Source organism: Drosophila biarmipes, chromosome 3R (genome assembly GCF_025231255.1).
Source record: "Drosophila biarmipes strain raj3 chromosome 3R, RU_DBia_V1.1, whole genome shotgun sequence".
Lineage (NCBI taxonomy): Eukaryota > Metazoa > Arthropoda > Insecta > Diptera > Drosophilidae > Drosophila > Drosophila biarmipes.
In genome coordinates, this window is record NC_066616.1 from 22263186 (window position 1) to 22270761 (window position 7576).

Genomic DNA, 7576 nt, shown 5'->3' on the forward strand with positions numbered 1-7576 from the left:
CCAAGCCGGCCAAGCTGGCCATGGCAACTTGAAAAGTCGAATTTTCGCCATCTCGTTCCGACGTCTCGCGCAGCTACCTCAGCCAACAGAGTTTGCTTTTGCTTTTGCTTTGCTTTGGCGCTGCTGCTGCTCCTGCTCATGCTTCTGCTTCTGCTTCCACTTGGACTTCGGCTTTGGCAGCAGGAATCCAACAGCAACAACAGCAAGAACAGCAGCACAGAATCAGCCTCTCAGCCTCTCAGCCTCAACCTCAATTTCAGTCCTGGCGATGACGATGGCGACGCAGCAAAACGTGACCTAGCCCGGTTAGAGCGTACCCATATAGACTCCATCGCCAGTGGACCAGAGAAAATCTCCATCCCCCAAAGGCCCCGACCCCCGGCCCTGGCCGAACAGTTTTCAGTTTTCCCCCCTAGTTTTCCCCGCCTCGCCTCACCCCTTCTGCCCACAACCACTGGACCACCGGACACGGAGCCATCATCCTCATCAGCTTTAGCCGCCGATGTAGCAAGCAATCGCAAGCCGTATGCAAACAATATTTTACATAGCTACTGTCTGGAGGTTCTTGCTGCCCGACTTCGTCGGCGCTGGCCTTCCTTCGTGCCGAGGCCTTCTTGCTCCGCCACTTTCCTTGCATCCCGATGGCCATCGGTGCTCGATGTCCGAGCAATCGCACTCACACAGCCACGAGGATGGGCACTGAGGGAAATGATCAAGCACCAAGTGGATCTTGACAGATACATGGGTTCATTTTATGGCAGAGACTTAGGAGTTACTCTCCTTGCGCAATATGATATTTAATATTTTAATGAGATTATAATAAGATAGTATATAAATTCTGGTTTGAAAATTATTTCGAGAAATTCTTAACATGAATTTTGATTTTATATCAAGTGCATGATATCATCATGAAGTTCATGATAATTTTATGTCTCTGTCCTATGTTTTAAAAAAGGGAAATTATGAACATATTACACTGACTTAATTTGCCTCTATTTATTTTAAAAAAGGTAATATCAGCTTAAAATTTTGTAAAATTTTTTGAATTGATATATGTTTTTGGTATGTTGTTGTTCTTAAGTTAAGCAAGTGTCTTAAGGTCGTTGAAATGTTTTTCATTTTTCTTACCTGGTAATAAGACTTAATTATAATATAATTTTATGATATAAAATAAAAAAAAGATAATTAAATTCCCAATTCTCAGCTTTAAATTTCGTTTTTTAGTTTTGGGACCCTGGAGGAATTGTATTTACCCAAGAAGTGTCTAAGGACTCTACCCCCGCTTCTGCCAGTGTAAGGATATGGGGGATACGGATGCGGAGGGCCACGGAGCGCTACGTATGCTGCGATGTTTGTGTTTGTGTAAATGTCCGCATCTAAATTCGCATATACAGCAGCGGTCAACTATGGAAATTATCGATCGACTTGTTTTTGGTGTCAGGTGGTCGGGCGATGGATGCGGTGGCAGCAAGGCAGCAAAGCAGCAAGGCAGCATGATGGACACGCGGCTGCCTGGGAGGAGGGCCGGGGGAGCGAATAGGAGACGTGGAGATCCTGCAGGGAGGACCACGGAGACCAGGAGGTCCTGTGTGTTTGAGCCAACGAACTGGATTTCGGGGGCGGCCGATATGCCAAGGCGAACATGGGCGCAGCGCGTAGATTGAGATGGCAGGGCCAAGTGGCAGGAGTGGCAGGCGGTGCAGGAGACTCCTATTCCTATTCCTATTACTATTCCTAGGCAGGGAGTCCTTTTGGAAGGCGCTTGTCACACTCTCTCTGCCCAGAAGTTGCCGGCCCTGCGAATTACCACTGCTTGTTCGTCGCATTCGTCGTGGTAGATGTCCTCCCCGGTCCTTCTAGCTCCTGCCTTGTGCAACGGACACTGGGCCTCCAGGACAACGGACAAAGGACATCGGACATTGGACATCGGAGTACGGCGAACGGCGAACGGCGCACGACAACGACATCGCAGTAGGAGATGACGGTGACCAAAGGAATGGGTGAATGCTCTGCATTTGCGAGGCATTCAGCGGAAATATTCATCCTAGCTCGTCTTTTCAGCCAAGGACCTCCATATCCTTTCAGCCCCCCCTCCGACTCACACAGGCGCACACATCAAAAGGTTGCTGGGCAGCAGGAGCAGCGGCAGCAGGAGCAAAAGGAACAGCAGCCACGTCCTTTTCGAACGGCCGCGGCCAACTCGAATGGCTGGAACTCGTCGAGGGCGGGGTGTTCCGAGGGTTCGGAGGCCAGAAATTGCTTATGCGACATCCCCAGCCCCATCCCATCTCCACCCTCCCATGGCCCCTGCTGTATCGCCTGCAGTATTAGTTATGGCAGACCCGCAAAGGCAAAGACGGCTGTCCAGACTGGACGCATCGCATCGCATGGAAATGCTGGCTGGATCCAGGATCTCTGGGGTCCCTTGAGCCAAGTCCCCGAGTCCGAGCAAGTCCGAGAACTGAACTATGTATTCCAAAGTGTGTATGTGTTTATTTAAATGGGGTTAGACCGAGGGGCAGGGGCGGGGGGCTCAGCAAATGTTCGTTAGTTAGGAACCCCTTTGGCTGCGGTGGCAGCCCGGCCACGTTGAGTTGATAGTCGCTTTTTCCGACAACTTGATCTGGACATGTTCTCAAGTTGGGAAAACACAACCGCGCCGGGCTGCGCTGCCGGAATCGGAATCTCGGCACTCCGGCGGACTTTTGAAGGTGGCTCGCCGGATCCGGGGAGCCGGCAAATGATCAGCGAACCATTAACTTGACCGTCAGATGCTATTCCCATCCCCTTAAACCCACCTCTTTTATTTTATTTCAGCGTGGAACGCGAACTCCCCCGGTTTTTATTGAATTGAGCTCGGCGTTTTGCGTTTCGCAACCCGTATTTCTATATAAAACGTTGGTCTAAGCCCACTGCAGGTGGTTCCAACTCAGGCTCCACTGGGCACAGAATTACATTTCATTTAAAATATCCCTGGCTTATGATTTAATGGGTCACGAAAAACAAATAAAGATAATTAGAGGAGGAAGCAAAATAAAAAGCTTTTAGGCTAAGAACTCCAATCAATATTTTATGGATTTACGGAGCTTCCCACAAATCTAAGCAATATTCATATATCTTCATCGCCAACTTGACTTCTCAATAAAAACCAGGCACCTATATATTTTTCCAACAACTAGTAAAAACCGAAATAAATCCTTTAAAAAGTGACCTTCCCACTGAGTTGTTTGTTTTATTCTAATGCCATAAATGTGCATAAGCGATTTCCTGGGGAAGGCTGGCTTGGCATGGTTTGGGATTGGATGGGATAGGTCGGGGAGTCGTATCAGTCGGTCAGAAGGGCGCCTTTAAAGCCAGGAGCAACAGATATCTGTTTGTACTCACCCATTCAGATTTTTATTCATGAACTTTTATTATTTCTGCTCGCTCATGAGCTTACTTCTGCCGGGAATCCCCCACTAGCAGGGGGGAAATGGGGGTCTCCAGCAGGAGGAAGCAGGGTGCTAAAGCTTTTTTATGTTTGTGTATGTATTTCTGTTTCCTTTTTTTTGCTGCCATTTCCCTCCTTTTTTACTTTCCTATGTCAACGGTGCAAGTGCTGATGCGGTCCTTTTTATTTTGTGCCCCACTCAAAGTTACAACTTAACTGTTATTTTATTACAACATTTAATAAAAATCAACAAGTGCATGAGTCGGCGAGAAAGGAGTGGGTCCTCGCAGCTCCAGGACTATAGCACTCCAGGACTGCTCTTCCTTTCCTCTTTTTTAGCTCTATTTTTTTTTTGGTTTTTCCTCTCCTCAGTCTTGCCAGTGAGCCGGTGATGGTATGCCCTGCACTTGCCCGAACAAATGGAGCGTGATTTTGTGGCTCCATGAGGTTTATATTAAGTGTCGGTATTAAAATAAAAATGCTTGTTATTTGTCTTGGCTTTTTATTTAGTCGCCGTTCCGCTGGCCCCTGGCCCCACGCCCCTCTGCCGTTTTTATGGCCCTTCCTGCAAAGAGATCGCCGTCGTGGAGCGTGAAGGAACACTATATGAGGCGCAGGAGCGGAGCCCCGCGAGGAGGCCCCCTTCGGAGGCACGGTAGCGCCAGCGGCAAATCAAGCGTGGGCTAATTACCCGCCGGCCTCAGGAAGCGACAAAGTATCGGGTTTCGATTAAAGCCAGCAGGTCCCTAAGCAGTGTGTGCTTAATTTGGCGCCGCCGACCGTAACGGTACCCCGGCTCCGTTGACATTGTCTGAAGGTCCTGAGATCTGGACTCTGGGTTCTGGGATCTGGGATCTGGGGTCCGAGGTCCCCGTATTTAATTACGGGACGGGGAACCGCCGATGCCCACGGCGTCGCCGCTGGTGCGCGACTCAAGATGGGCCAAATCAGGGGCGCAAATCCACGGGTATCTTCGGGGTGCAGGTCCCATAAAATGAACTAAGTAAACGAAAATTACCAAAACTGAGCTACCTTTATTTAATAATACAAGGGAAAATAGCTCAAATAAACAACAATTTGGTCAAAAAATAAATAGGTTGGAGAACATAGGCCACAGAAAACACAAAACATAAGATATAATGATATTATAATACGCACCCTATAATATTGTAATCTTAAAGAATTTAATTATCTACAACACACATACTGTCATTAAATATGTTATTTTATTTAAAAAAAAACTTAAAATTTAATCAAAACTTAAATTGGAAATAGTTTACTATAATAAGAAATATTTTTCTACTTTTCAAAATGAAAATTAAAAACTTTATCTCATTAATTACCTTCTTTCCTTCTTTTCTAGGAAAAAGATTGATGAACAAAAAAAGTGGATTTTAACGAATATTCTTATTCTTTTTAACATTGAAATTAAAAACTTGAAATCTATACATTTTTCTCTCTTCTTCCTTTATAGAAAAAGGCTTAAATAATGAGCAATATTATTTTAATAAATATTTTTGCACTTTTTAACATGGAAATAAACACTTGAACTTTAGAAATTTTCTCCTTTACTGTATTTGTGGTAAAAGTTTATATATTTAAAATGTAATTGAGCTTACAAACATTATCAAAATCCCAAACAAAGCACAGGAGAAACTCCTAAAATCCACGAAAAACCTAATGAAACTGGATGATAAAATTATAATTTGCATTTTAATAAATAAAGTCAGACGATGGATACTTTAATGGAATTAATTAGCCCAGAAAGGGCGTTTAGCTCCAGTTAATTGCATCATCATTTGACTGGGCAAGTTCAATGAAAACGGGTGGGTTGGAGTAACATTCTCCTTGACTTTCACTACTTTCTTTTTGCGACTTTCACTATTTTCTTTCGGGAATGGCCTTGGAAAAAGTTTCTTTCGCAAAAGTTGAGCACAGGAATGCGCATTAAACAAGGCAGGGGCATAACAAATTTGCTTTAAGTAGTCCGACGCCGACCTACCCTAATGTCTTTCCTGTTTGGCCATACATGGCCGAGACGAAATAAAAACTCTGAATGTGGCACAGAGTATCCTTGCCCCCCAAACTAACACAATCGAATATACACATAAGTATGTGTTTAGCAAAAAAAAAGAAAAGATATAAAAATGTGCATACATAGCCACAGAGATATCCCCAGCATATGGGCAAAGAGTTGGAATCGTATATCTCCCAGTGTCTGGGTGAAGGGCACACCAACACAAAGGATTCCAGCCGACCGTCTGCCAAGATCCTCCAAGTCGGCAAATATTACGGCCGTAAACGTGCATGCATTAATGGGGATTCTGTATCAAATAATCGGAAAAAATCCCCACTAAGTATGCAAACCCATCAGGACGACTGTGCGTGTGTGTGTGTGTGTTGGTATATGAGTAGGTTGGTATATGGGAAGCAACAGATATGTGTAAGCGAGAGTCCTTTTTTTGGGGGGGGAGGAGGGTGCCACTGAGGGTGTTTGGAACTTCTGAATTGAATATAAAAACAAATATAAAAGTTTGATGCCTTGCTCCGGTCCAGTTCGAGACAGCCAGACAGCCATACATACTCACATCCGTGGAGGGACACACAAGCCCAGGACCATTGGACTGTTCGACTGGCATTGAGTCACCTAAATGGATATTGCCGGCTTCTCCGTCTAGCCCAGATCCAGTGGCCCGGGCGAAAGCCGGCTGTCTGGCATTGGAGCACCGCATCGGAGCATCGCACCCAAACGATGACATGGAATATATATTTTTATATAGACAACGTCTGCTCGAAAAAAGTGCAAACAAACAGAGCCGAAGAAGGAAGGAAAAAAATAAGGAGTCGCCACAGACACACACTCTCTCACATGGAGTTGGAAAAAAATTGGTTTTATGATTCAAGGACATGAATCACATTATTTTTCCAGCACACATAGACAGTGGGAGTAGGTTACAAAAAGGTGGCTCCTGGTTCCTGCTCCCTGCTCCCGGCTCCCGGCTCCTGGCTCCCTGCTCCAAGGTCCTTGGTCCCACTTCTTTTCCAGACATCCTCCTGCGGTCGTCGTCCACTGTTCTCTCTTTCGGCTCGCTGTGAAGCAATAATTTAAATCCAACATTTTTATTGCTGCACTCGCACACCCAAACAGTAAGTAAGTATATGGCATGGCATAGTGTGCCATCCGGGGCAGCACTCCCCTCCGAATGCCTGGATGATGGGGCCTTTTATGTACACTTAGTTGGCCATATAAGTGTAAGCAAGAACACACATAAAATGAAAAATGAAAAAAAAACTTTCGATTTCGTTCAATTGTACTTTGAACCCGACAAATAGAATAAAAAACATTGCGGAATTGGCAAACGAGTGAAAACTTGAAAAGAAAACGCTTTCCTTTTTACCGGACGCTTATAATTCTTTAGTACGTCGGTGTATCACATTTAAAGGAAGTCAGAGCTGGGGATTTAAGGAGGGAACTTTTCAAGGGCAGTACTATCAGAATTTAAGATAAAATAACTCAATAAAATTTGTATTACCATAAAGCCCCTTAATTTGACAGAAATAGATATTATTTTAATAATATTAATATTACCTATATACTTGTTTGTATCTTTTAGTATTTATGTTGGGTATTCTTTTAAGATAATAATATCCAATCTATGTGTGAAATTCTCTAAAATTCATTGAATATAATATCTATGAAATGCATTAATAAAGCAAGGGTTATTCCCCCTTGGTTCTACCTCTCCTTAACACCACATTACAGCCTTTTTAGTTCATTATCTGGACTCAATAGCTTTGAAAATGCAAACCCACACACAGCAAATTGCCAGAATGAGATGTGCTAATTAAGCGTATCAAAATAATTAAAGTCACTTCCTGTGCGTGATTATATACGTGGCGATTGACACTATTTACAATGCATTTTAATGGCAAGGCCATTGAGCTCTCAATTGGCAATGAAATCAAACAACTCATTCAGTTAAGCATGTGCTGGGGGTGCACATATTTATTTACTTGGCTGAGTGACCAAGTATTTACTATAATTCGGACTTCCTGTGCTATGTGGCTAGACGTTATAATGTGCATTATAATTATGTACACATTTATGTCCCTATAATTGCGTTTATGTACTGCACGGGAGGCTGT